Genomic DNA, 13786 nt, shown 5'->3' with positions numbered 1-13786 from the left:
CACACACACACACACACACACAGACACACACACACACACACATTCATATATAATTAACAAATATATATATTAATATATATACCGTATATGCCGGCGTATAATGTGCCTGACTGTACAAGACGATCTTCAGGATCTCCATTTAAAAAGTGGGTTTTGAGTTATACTTGCTATATAAGACTAACTCCAAGTTTTCGTGTAAAATAGTTCGAACACCGAAGGCGCGAGGTTCATAGCTAAAGGGGTCGGGTGAGCTGTAGCTTCCCCAGCGCCCCCTAAAACCTCTAATTTCTTTGTGTTTCAATAGCATTTTAACATTATTTCAATCAGTAAACTTTGTATACAATAATTCTGCAATCTTCGTTGTTTAAAATGTATCCAATTCTTTTCCAAAATGTGGCCAAATATTGTAAATTACATACTATGGTACACATCGAACGTACTTGGCTGGTGTTAAACTACTGTAGTGACGTCATTTAGGCGTCGGTTATTTTACAGGAACTAACATGGTGTCACGTATACCATAATAACACCATTTACTTGAAATGGATTTACAGATTTACTCAGGGTATGTGTAATATTATATTGTAATATATTAGCAACGTTATTATAAAGTACACTGCTAGCGTTGGTCTTGAAACAACGTATCCTGCTCACGGACCACACCTGCTACATCCTTCTCTAGAATCGACCAGTGTGCATTGCTTCCTCTCATTGCACATTTTGTCCTGGGTGTACATATTCCTTAACAAGTCTTCCTTTAATCTCCAAACTCTTACCATCTTCTCAGTTATACCATATTCTCTTGCAGCAGTACATTTGTTGTGGGACTTGCCATATGCCACCACTTTCAGCTTAAAACCAACTTCATATTTCCTTCGTCTATCACTTGGAGCCATGTGGTGGGTTTTACAATTACTGGAAATTAATGTTCCTCCAGTGAGAATACTGCTGCTTACGAAAGAGTGACAACTTGAGCTTTTTCAAGAAAACTTGTCTGTAAATGTTTAAAAGTAACTGGTAACTGTAAGGCTTATTATGATTGGTTTGACTAACACGAACTGACCAGTCACAAAAGGTACCAGTACATGCTGCTAATCTGACGTAACAGGTTCGTTAGTTACCGTAAATTACACTTGTCCTGAAAGCCCTCGGTTGGTTGAGCGCTGTATAAGAGAGCGTTCTAACGAGGCAGTGTAAACAAAGAGTACCCTGGGACCCGGCTGAACGGGCTGATGATTGTTTACATTTTCTGTTCGTCAGTTGTTGCAAATGACTAAGTTTGCTGTGCTGTTATTTTAATATAATCCAGCTTCCCAAACATACGTGTAAGAATCTGTAGAAAATACTGCGCTGTAGAACCATAAGACCTATGCGAGTGCTTTACACTGATCTCCATTGATACTCTAAACTACAGGAAGTTAAGGGTTCAGTTTTTATACAGAGTATATAAGACGACGCCTAGTTTTGAGGTGACGTTTTAAAGTTCAAATTCCATATATAAACGAGCCAACAGAATCGTTAGCACACTGGGAAAAATGCTTAGCGGCCTTTCCCGGACAGAATGCTTAGCAGTATGTCGTCCGTCTTTACGTTTTGAGTTCAAATTCCAATGAAGTCGGCTTTGCCTTTCATTTTTCGGAGTCGCTGCAACAAGTAGCAGTCAAGTACTGGGGTTGATGTAATCGACTTCCACACCCCTAAAAATTGCTAGTCTTGTGCCAAAATAACACACACACACACACATATATATATAAATCCACACACACCCACACATTATATATCGGTTTATCTATGAAAGTTATCTGCGATATCTAAAAACCAGATGTAAACAGTGGTACTTAAGATCTCATTAGAATAATAATTTCTCAAAAAACCGAAAATTCCATCAGAATTAAGATTATTCTTCTTTCTGGAAAATGCATAATCAAGTGGCTTTGTGATAAAACACTTTTGCTTCGTAACTATGTTACTCCCGGTTCGAAATCTCTCAGCTTACCTCGGACAAGTATCTTCTACTATGATCTCGGTCGGCTAAAGCTTCATGTTTGAAATTAGGTGAATGAAAATAGTGTAGAGTCCGTCGTAAGGACGAAGAGCACACTGCTATGACCTAATGTATAGGGTAGCGGACATCCAGCCGAGAGATCAGCGGTTCTCAGGAGGAACACAAAACTGGGCCAATCCATTTAACTGTAAATAGGTAACTAAACTAGTCGATTATATCAACTACAGTACATGACTTTACCGATTCCGAAAGCATAAAAGGCAAAGTTAATCTCGGCGGAAAAGTTAACACAATGAATCGGAAGAAATAACTTTAGGTATTTTGGCCGTCACTCTAGCAATTATATTAACTCGCCGCCCTTAATGATTTGATTTAGGCACAAGTCCAGCAATTTTTAGGGTTGACGAGCAATCGATACTATCTGATATTTTAATTTATCAACCCCGAATGATTGAGAGGCACAGCTAACCTTGGCAGGATTTGAACTTAGAACATGAAAAACCGTTAGAAATACTGCAGAGTATTTTCTCCGATGCGCCAACGATTCTGCCGGTCCACTGCCTCAATAGTAATTGTTTCTAACATAAACACAAAGTACAGTGAAGAGTAAACTGATGCGAGTTCTATTCATTCTGTAACAGTGGGATTTGAACTCAAAACATAGGAGGTGTAACTAAGGATTGCCAAGTCAGAAATTCTAAAGTGTTCTCTACTGTCTTGCGATCTAAATTACAATAATGTGTTCATACGATGTTTAGTTGTTTGTGAGTAAACTTTCTGTACAAGCGGAAGTGGACATAGTAAAAATCTCATGGGGAAATAAATCTTTCAAAGATATTTTTAAAAGATATTTTATGTAACATCTCTAATATCTAAAAAAAAATGTTTTTCTGCAGTGAAAAGAGAATTCAGATTGCGAGAAAAACAAAAACACATTCAGAAAAAGGTGGGCGTGGCTATAGGTGCCGGCATGACTATAGGCGCAGGCGTGGTTGTGTAGCAAGAAGCTTGCTTCCCAACCACATGGTTCCGGGTCCAATCCCACTGCGTGGCACTTTGGGCAAGTGTCTTCTACTATAGCCTCGGGCCGACCAAAGCCTTGTGACTGGATTTAGTAGAAGGAAACTGAAAGAAGTCCGTTATATATATATATATATATATATACACACATATAAAATAAGATTTAAGGTGAAAAAGCACATAAATCTTGTTTGTGTAGATAAAGATTATTAAATCTATTACAATATGTACAGAGTCGACCGGTTTCGCTTCGCTAATCATGACTCAATGTTATGAAATCATAAGTTCTTGATTTAATCTTGCGTGGAAGCAGGTATGATCCAGTTTTGTGGTTATACAGGAGGATAATCAGTGAATGTAATGTTTTTTTAGCTAAAGGGATAATTAGTGGATATAATATTTCTTAGCTAAAGAGAGGTTAATCTTTTTTCCTTTTTCTGTTGTTTTTTTTTATTTGTGAAATCCATTATATTCATGTTAAGTTCTGGTTTGTATTTTTCAATAAATGTTGCCTCTTTATTTAGTCGTTGTTGAGTTGAGATCCTTTCCGTACGTTGGTACAGGGGAAATATTGTAACTTGTGGCTGGCGTTCATTAGCACATCTGTCTTTGTGACCACTGAGTGGTATTTGACGGTATTGGGGATTGTAGATTTGTTGTCTGTGCAGTGTAGGTCGACGTCTTAGGGATATTCCTGTTGAACCTATGTAGTCACTACTGCAGCTGAAACGTTATGGCGTAAATGAGATTTTCAGAGGCGCATGTGAAGTCGGTTTCAATTTAAAATTTTTGTCCTTGTTTGAAATGGAATTCTGAGCCTTCCATTATGTTGGGACATGTTCCACAGTTCGGTCGTCCAAATTTTTAAACTCTTGCTTTCATTATTTTTTTAGTATAGCTTTACATTTGTGAATATCGGCTTTAGTGGTTTTGGCTGTTTGCTGCTTTTAATAATTTTATTCATCTTAGGGTACTTATGCATTATTGGAAGGTTTTGGATAATAGTCTCACATGCTTTGTTGTTTATGCATGTGTGTGTGTGTGTGTATCTTTGTCTGTTTTATCCCCCACCACTGCTTGACAACCAGTGTTGGTGTGTTAACCTCCCAGCAACTTAGCATATAGAATAAGTAACAAGTTTAAACAATTAAGTACTGAAGTCGATTCATTCAACTAAAAGATCTTTCAAGGCGGTGCCCCAGCATGGCCGCAGCCTAATGACTAAAACAAGTAAAAGATAAAAGATATATAACCATAAAGAAAATCTCTTTCACATTCTCTCTCTCTCTCTCTCTCTCTTCACACACACGCACACACACACATGTAAACAATAGTTATCAGTAGGCTCCTATAATATAAAACATATTCCAAACAACAATCATCTGTGTGGTTATAAAAAATATACAGCAGGCAAGTATCATCAACATACCAAACAAGTGGAAACATATGTAGGATTGGATAATATTTGTTTAAAGGTCCCAGATTCGTGGGTGCTTGTTCAGTACAAAAGAAAATAAAATGTTAAAAATACATATATTCAGAGGGATTCACGAAAATAATATATTACAAGTAATGTTAATATATTCAAGCAATGCCTAATTGTTTACTGAATACCACTGACTTGCCGAATCATTGTCTGCAGTTTAGAATGATATCATCGGCATGAGACTAAAAGTTGGTAGTGCTGGGATAGTCAGTTGAGTGAGGCAAAATACATGTCTGTTACGAAAAGCAACGGGTGAGAAATATTTAGTGCATAAGACATTAAAAAACAACTGAAGTGGTATTAAGTATGCGGCAAAAGGTTTTTTTAAAATTTTCATTCAATAAGTACGGAAGACAAGTCTGAACATGATTTTATTTGATTGAACCTCATCAACAGAAGTTTAGTAATCGCCATATCTTGTATATTTTACTTCTTTCACTCACTGGACTGCGGTCATACTGAAGCACAGCTTTGAAGCGTTTAGTCAAACAAATTAATCTCAGTACTTATTTTCTTTAAAGCCTGGTACTTATTCTATTGGTCTCTTTTGTCGAACGTAAATAAACAAACATCGGTTGTCAAGCGGTGGTGAGAGACAAACACAGACACATATATACATATAAACATATACGATAGGCTTCTTTTATTTTCTCGGAAATCCACTCACAAGGTTTCGGTTGGCTCGAGGCTATAATAGAAAACACTTGTCCAAGGTACCCGGGATCAAGTGGTTAGAAAGCAAACTTCTTACCACATAGCCATGCCTGAGACTATACAGGAATGCATATTTTTCGACGTAGAAAACAGAAGAATTGTTTCGAAATTTAATAATTCTGAGACGAGTCCTGCGTGCTAAATAATTTGTAACATAGTTTATGAATGGAATATTAAAATGATAAACCAAGATTAAATGTGTAGCGTGAGAAAAACACAGTTGATTTCAAACATGCCCGGTGAGAACTGATCGTATAAGTTGAGTAGGGTAGAAACTAGTTATTGCTCTATCGCATAGAATTCTCTTCAGCAGAGAATAATTGTTTTTTTAGGCAAAAAAAAATAAAAAATGTAGCATGCTGCAGAAACGATAGAGCGCCAGTGTAGATACTTCTCGGAATTTAGTTCCGTTTCCCTCATTTCTCCGCTCAAATCTCACTAATCTCTGCTTTTCTATTTTTTGTTTTTCATTATTCCCCTCATATCTATAGGTAGTAACTATAATGTAAGTACTTGCTTCTTGAAATTCTAGTTTTGTACTGACTAATGTGATAAATCCTTATTGATAATTTGTATTGCGCGCCCCAAAATATAAAAAAAAAAAACGCGCAACATACGTTGATATAGAATATGTTTTATTTCACTATGCACTAAACATGTGAATTTTTTCTCAATTTTTAACAATTGAGTGTACGGGTGAAGTATTGTAGACATCGAATTTTCAAACCATTCTAAACTGGCTGAGAGATATGAACATTTACAATAAGTTAAAGTTAATACACATTTCGAACTTCTGAAGTTAATGGTCTAAAGAAAACATACGAGGAATGTATAAAGAACTAGAGTAGAGTTGTAGAGTGATGTGAAGAGCAGAAGAGATGAAACAACTTGGTTTAGATGTAGTGATATACATTATAGTTAACTGAGTTTTTTTTTTGTACTAGGTTCAACTCAATAGTAGAGTAGATGTTCGGGTAGATGGGATCACGGACAACCATTCAAGAGATCAGCGATTCGTATCTTGTCCTAGTTACTTTATTGTGTCCGTTACCAGAGCACTTTACCCCCAAATGTTCAGTACACCAACCCGTATATAGGCATCACAGACCGATTTTCTACATAGAGTGTGAATCTCATCTGCTGAACGCTATGAAAACATGAAATATAAACCAGGCTGTATAGATCGTTATGATGAAAAATATATATAAAACAAAAACAATAAATTAAGCATTTTAATCGACTGCACCCCGTATGAGGGTTTGACCTTCAGTTTTTTGCCACACAGCAAATAGCGTTGTTGCCTGAGCTGCAGGCAAATAAATTGCCTTTAGTAATAATGATAGCACCATCTTGCCTTCCTTTCTCCCCCTCTATCTCTCTCTCTCCCTCACACACACACACACACACACACACACACACACACACACACACACACGAAGAGAAAGGCTCGGAATTTTAAACTCTACACTCTTAACAGCAAAATGAACTTATCGATTTTCCTTATTGATTAATTGTTGTCATCATGTTTCTTTGCATTTCAGATTTTACCTCATCCTCTCTTTTGTGCATGTGTGTGCATGTGTGTGTTTGTGTGTGTGTGTGTGTGTGTGTGTGTGACCTTTTACAGATATAAGATCAATAATTTCTTAATATTAATTTTGAAAAGTTTTTTTTCCTCGATACCAGATGTCGATTTCTTTTGACGCGTCACAACTCATGTTTTTATAAGGGAATGGATATAATTGCTTAAACGCCTTCACCCACTCAACATATTTCTGTTATATATTTTATCGACCCCAAAATAAAAGTAAAAATTGAAATAAATTGAAATCAGAAGCAAGCAAGATGAAACTATTGTCTTACTTGGCGCCTTTTCATTACTCATTAGAAAAATTGCCATCCATTCAATTCTTATGATAAAAAACAATCATTTTTTTCTCATAGAAACAAGAATATCACACAGTGTCAACTATATATCTTTTGTTCTATATATCATTCCCATTGAGGCGAGTACAACAGCGAAGACAATTTCTTCGTGAACTGAATCCTACATCGCCAAGGGATTTGAGAAAGGCATCGCAAAATAGCTTTTTCCATGCACACATATGCACACACACTTTTGCAAGTCTGGAATAGAGCTAGTGAGGGAGACTCTATATGTTTGTTCGATTCTCAAGAAACAGTCGTCAAATCTCCCAGATTACACTAAAAAAACAGAAACGACATATTGGATATCGAAGCCCAAGATACGCTATCGGGGGAAAAATAGTATGGTCACAGCTTCTATGTCACTGATCATAAGTCTGCTCAATTATGACAAGCAATCTCACCAAAATTAAAGCTTTGTATCAAAAAAAAAAAAGAAGAAAAAAATGAAACCAATATTACATCGAATTATGAAAGCGACGAATTGGTAGAATAGTTAGCAAGCCGGACAAAATACTTAACGACCTTTCGTCCGTCTTTACGTCCTACGTCCAAATTCCGCCGAGGTTGACTTTAACTTTCATCATTTCAGTTGAGTTATGGGGTCGATATAATCCTTATCCCCTCCCACGAACTTACTTGCCTTGTGCCAAAATTTAAAATCCTTATAACATAGAATTATGCTAAATCCTGAAAATTATAATCTATGATTCTGACAGGTTGAGACGGGGATCTCGTTTCAACTTACGATTAAAAATCATGTCTTAACATACGTCTATTTGCCCTTGTTAAAAAAAATGGTACGAATTTCACACAACCTCATTTATTACCCCCTATAAATAACAAACGCCATTAATATCCAAGAAACTATTATTAATCTGGTATATATATTATGTACATCCGGTGGTATTTTATGAAGTATCGCGCTATATATATGCGTGTGTGTGTTAAAATATTAACAATACCTAATTTTTTATCTTGTTTATGATAATGGAATGCATATAGAATGAAACACAAAACACAGCGGAGAAACTTTTGAGAAGATAATTAATGCAAAGATATTTTATCTGATAAAATCATTACAATAATTCGGTTCAGTTAATTGTATTGTTTTTCATTCTCTCATTTTAGCATTTTCTCCTTCACTTTTTAATATCTGATATAGTTAGTTGGAGTTAGTAAAAATTGTAGTACATAGAAATGGGTACTTTATCGCATTTAGTTGAAAAATTCCTCTAGCCTTATAGCTTGAGTTTAAATTCTGCTGGAGTCGACTATTTGATGTTACCCTTTTCAATCAAAAGAAAATGTATGCAGACTTTTAACCAAAGGAGTTTCAACTGTGGCCATCATATCTTATCTACCTAAACTACTTCATTCAAAATGTCTTTCCTTTAAGATGATAATGTGTGATCTGAGGGAGATTTGTTAGCTAACAGGTCGGGCGAATAATATACTGTGAGAGAAGCTGTTAACTACTCCTCCAACTTTATACAAATTGGCCTTATGCCTACGAAAAGCATTAATTTCATACGGTTTCTTGAAGAATCTGAAAAATTATTTGTCTGGAAAAAGCAGTTTACTTGATTAATGCAAATATTTCGAATAATTACTTTGAGGTAGCAAGGGAGTAAAATTACGCTTCATTTTCAAGAATTTTAAGGCCTTTTATATTAAAGTATATTTGAATAAAACTGAAAAACAAATATCATGATAATAAAACAACCATTCTATAAGGCTGAAGCAAATTCATGAAAGAATTTTGTGATTCACCATTCTTCACCCCACTTTCTCTTGTAATCAATGTATAATTCATTACATTGAACTGATCCGATTAAGAAGATCAAAATGCATTAAGCTCTCTCTATGTTCAAACTTTCTGACAAACAAACTATATTTCTTTCTATGCATGAATAGATTGTACAGATAAGTGGATTATTATTAATAGCAATGTTAGAAATATGGATTGGTAGAATCAGTAGAGTGTCGGGAGAAGTACGTTGCAGTATTTCTTCTGGCTCTAAGTTCAAATCCCACCGAAGTAAACTTTGTCTTTCATCCTTTAGGGATCGGTAAAATAAATACTAGGGTTGATTTCCTCGACTTACCTCTTCACTGAAAATTGCTAACCTTTTGCCTAAATTTAAGGCATTGTATTAGTAAAATCGTTAGCGCGTTCGATACCAACAGGCATTATCTCTCCTGGATCTTTACAGTTTCTGTTCAAATCCCGAGGTTAGTTTTGCATTTCCTTATCCTGAGGTGGATAAAATGATACACTAGTCAAATACTGGGTTAGTTTAATCGACTAACCTCTTCACCTAAATTCCTGGTCTTCTGCCAATGCGAGAAACAATTATTAATAACCATTGCAGGGTGGTGGTGTATTAAAAATCTAAAGAGCGTTGGGCACAACGCCTTTCTGCATTTAGTCACATCTTTAGATTATGTATTCTAATGATTCCGAGGATGCCTTTGCCTTCCGGAATCGATAAAAAACAAAATTACCAGCCAAGTTCTGTCGGCTGATTAAAATGATTATACGTCTGGCGAAAAAAATGTAACCTTGTATCTAGGCTAATTTTTTTTATCATTATTACTATAATAATAGTTGCTTCAGATTTTAGTACAAAGTCAGCAATTTTTTAGGGGTAAGTGGGTTGGTTAATAGACTTTATCGACCTCGATGTACTCCATTACAGGTACCTTATCGACCTCCAAAAGGATGAAAGGCAAAGTTGACCTCGGTGGGATTTAAGCTGAGAAGGTAAAGAACCGGAAGAAATGCCGCTTAGCATTTTGAACGATTCTACCAGCTCACCGCCTTTACTACAATAATCCTTTCTATCATAGGCACAAGGCCTGAAATTTTGCGAGAGGGGATTAGTCTCATATCGACCTCAGTGTTCAGTTGATACTTATTTCATCGACCTCAGTGTAATCTTAACTCAGAACAGACGAAATGCAGCCAAGCATTTTGTCCAGCGTGTCAACGATTCTGCCAACTCACAACCTTCGTTTCAAGTTTTGGCACAAGACTAGCAGTTTTTCTTTTCTTTTTTTCGTTTTTTTTTTGGAGGCGGCGTTAGTCGATTACACAGACTCCATTACTTGACTGGTACTTTATTTTTTCTGGATTTCAACTTAAAACGTAATGAATCGGAAGAAATGCTGTTAAGCGTTTTGTCCAACGTGCTAATGATTCTGACATCTAGATTCTAGGAGTTCCAAAATTTAAGGATTGGACAGTACGTTACTTAGCAACCGGTCAGCTCCTGATCGAGCACACCCGTGATAAAAATATATTCAAACTTCATTTTTCTTTTTTTTTTCTCTCTCGCCACCCAGAAAAAAATAAGGCGTCTCAAACTCATTATCGAATATGTCCTTTAAGACAGTAGGGTATGTGCTGAGATAGAGTTAACTGCTACTTCTAACAAATTCAACGACCACACAAGAGGCCCACTCTAGAAGTGATAGGCGTAGGAAGCGGATGGAACAAAGAAATGGAAGTGCCAAGCAATCGGCGAGTTAAAAGAAACAGTTACTTGAAATTCTTTTTTAAAATGAGACAAATGTACTGGGGAGATTTCTTTATCATGCGAAGATTTCGTTTTAATGCAGGAAAAAATACTACATGAATACATCCGTTAGCAAAAGAATTCATCTGAATTTTGTTTTGTTTTTAATTAGCTAATGTGATTGAAGAGATATTTGACGAACTTAGTTATTTCTTTCACTTGCCTTATTTATTCACTGGAATTATAAATTGGCTTGGAAATGTTGTTTAATGTGTATTAAAAATTAACTTACTTTTCAGATTAGCTGTGATTATATTCCTCTTCTGCACGGCACCTTGATAGGATCAAAAACAAGTAAGCGTTAACATTGTTGAAACAAAACAGACCAGCTATAGATATTTAGATTAAAATAAAGAACCAATGAAAATTGAATAATAACACAACAAAGTAAAAAATGAAGAAAGTAAAAAAAAAAAATCCATTAAAAGAAAGATATGAAAAATGTAGGAATGGAGAGTTTGTGTTTGCTACTAACACTTTGTAATGTTTAACCAGAACACTTTATTCTATGTGTGTAATTGGAGTGTAAAGTTAAATATATTAGTAAATATATTATATTTACAACGTTATGCAATTGAATTAAAATAAACAGTACTGAAACCGACTTTAAGATTAAAAAAAAAATTCTGTTAGTTTTATCGCTTCAAATTTTCTTTGAGTTATATCTACGACGGACTGGTTTCTTACCCAAAAAGGGTCGGGATCGTCTCGCCTGTTCTTGGCTATGGAACCGAGGACCATTACCAATCTTATCATCTTGGTTTATCGTTTACAATGTGTTTCAAATTTTATGACCCATAAACCGCAGAGTTCTGTATTCATGAAGGTATAGATTCGATATTCGTGATGAGTGTATAAGCGTCATGTTTATGTACATCCTCCTCTAATTAGTCAGGATATCTTCATTTACGTTGGAGTCGTGAATCCAGAAAGCATTTTCAATTATAGGTTTTTCATTCTGTTACAGTAAGTTTTATTTTACAGCAAAATTGGTAAACAGTAACATCATTTATAACAAACAAATCCCTGGTTCAGTCATTTTCAGACGGCGAGAATGACAGTTTTGTAATCCGATGCAGCGTTTCGTAAAATAATGGGTATTCGCTTGTCTTGTCAATGTATCCTTCGCTGATGTACATCGCCATAATATCCCCCGCCACCACCATACGGAGTTTCCCTCTACCAATTATCAACCACAAAATAGTGGTCAATTTCAAGCTAAAGTACAAAACAGAACCCAGAACTGCATGCATACGAAGCGACTTTCTTAACCATGCAGCCATATTTACTCCTTGTATTCAAAGTAGTGGAGTGCTCCATTTCAAACTGGGGTAGAAATTTACTTTCTAATAGTTTACAAGTAAAGTCCTAAATTAACGCTTCATCTAGAGTGGATAAAGATAGCCCACTACGGGGTATGTAAGTTGAAGAAGAATTACACGGTCTTTTCGAGATGACAATATTCAAACTGTTTCAACTTTTGAGTTGATGGTCTATTTTGTAGATATTTAGTGTTATTTGCTGTCAGAAGGCCTGCAATCATATTTTCAATTATTATATCTCTATAAGATGCGATGTTTATGGCCGGTTATTTTAAAGGTAATTGAAAATTCTTAGAAGAAAAAGCTGATCAAATGAGATATCAGTATTTATATATTATATACATGAAATATAAAGACTACACTCTCAGTTCATCCAAGTTTCTTAACAACCAAAGTTTCAATACAAAAGTTTAAATGCATTAAATAACTCTATTAATTTTGGAAAGTGTTTTAAAATTTATGAGGAATATACAATTACCCACCCAAAGAATGAGTCGTAGAGACCATGAAGGTATACCAGACTACAAATATCCGCCTTCTCATTATTTCATTGTCTTGCCGAGGCGCCATTTCTTATATTAAGTACTTGATCACCCGATTGACAGACTTATCCTTTTTTTTACTGAAAGAGGTGAAAGCAATTCCTTTTTGTTATCTGCTTTTGTCATGGCATCTTTGCTCCGTGAGGCTCACTCTGTCTTTTGCTAGTTCTCCAGGTCTCCCTTGTGTGTCTTTTAAATGCCAATGTATAATCTTGATTGCGGACAATAAATATTGTCCACAATTATGATGGATCCTTGGGTATAAAACTTTCATTACATATACCTCAAAAGACATTCCTCGGACATTTATTCACGTTTGAGGTGTTCCAATATTACCAATCATCATCTCCCTAAAAAACACGAGTTCATGTTCTCAAAGGCCCCATACGGTTCATATTGGGCAAGCCGATATTGGGCTGATCATTGCCAAGTCGGGCAGGCAGAAGTTGTATTTAAGGCTTTAACCTTTTAATGTGATACCAAAATGTAAACTTCTGCATATTTTAAAGGAAAAATCATTTTTCAAACTTTGGTATCCCACCAAAGTAACTACAGCTTTTTTTACTTTGACGTACTGAAGATGATGCAATGTTTCCAAAGTCTATGCAGTACCTTAAACAACAGGAAATAGCAGCCAAATCTCGACCACCTTAAAAAAGTATATATATTATGCCTAAAAATGTGTTTTTAACCACAAATTGAACATTAGATCAGGTCTTCTTGATCAGGACCGAGATGGATTTAAACAACTAAACATTGAATTGTTATAATGGAAAATCTAGTGATTCAATTGTCTTATTGATATTCTGAATTCCTTCAGGATTTAAATTCACTAAAGATTTCAATGCTGATATTACTTTGTTCTTTATTTTTGTAACCTGCCTTTTAAGTGAAATTATAAATATTGATAGTAAATTTGATGGAAATTATCTGAACAGTTCTGTTGCACATTTTCACTAAATCAAATTATTGTCAACCATTGAGTAAGGTACTATAAACTCTTTCAGATGTTTACTTATATCATTTTGGATGAAGTCCTGTCATTTGAAGAGGAAATTTTCATATTCTTCATCTGTTTTCAAGCTTTAGTTCTTATTAGAATTTGAATTCAGTATTACCAGTTTACGGATGGCACATCAATTTGGTTTGTTGTTCAGCACTGCGATCTGTAACTTCGTGGTTATTTTTAT

General features: G+C 35.3%; 1 protein-coding gene across 1 annotated transcript in view; it reads right to left on the bottom strand.

Moving 5' to 3' along the window:
- LOC106881078 (cadherin-like and PC-esterase domain-containing protein 1) overlaps positions 1–13786 on the bottom strand; it is a 174928-nt gene that overhangs the window by 106953 nt on the left and 54189 nt on the right. The window contains exon 2 of the mRNA XM_014931294.2: positions 10965–11006. The gene's annotated coding sequence lies outside the window, so the exon portion shown is untranslated. The remainder of the gene's footprint in view (positions 1–10964; positions 11007–13786) is intronic.

This window comes from Octopus bimaculoides, chromosome 2 (genome assembly GCF_001194135.2).
Source record: "Octopus bimaculoides isolate UCB-OBI-ISO-001 chromosome 2, ASM119413v2, whole genome shotgun sequence".
Classification (NCBI taxonomy): domain Eukaryota; kingdom Metazoa; phylum Mollusca; class Cephalopoda; order Octopoda; family Octopodidae; genus Octopus; species Octopus bimaculoides.
This window is presented reverse-complemented; position numbering and strand designations above follow the sequence as displayed.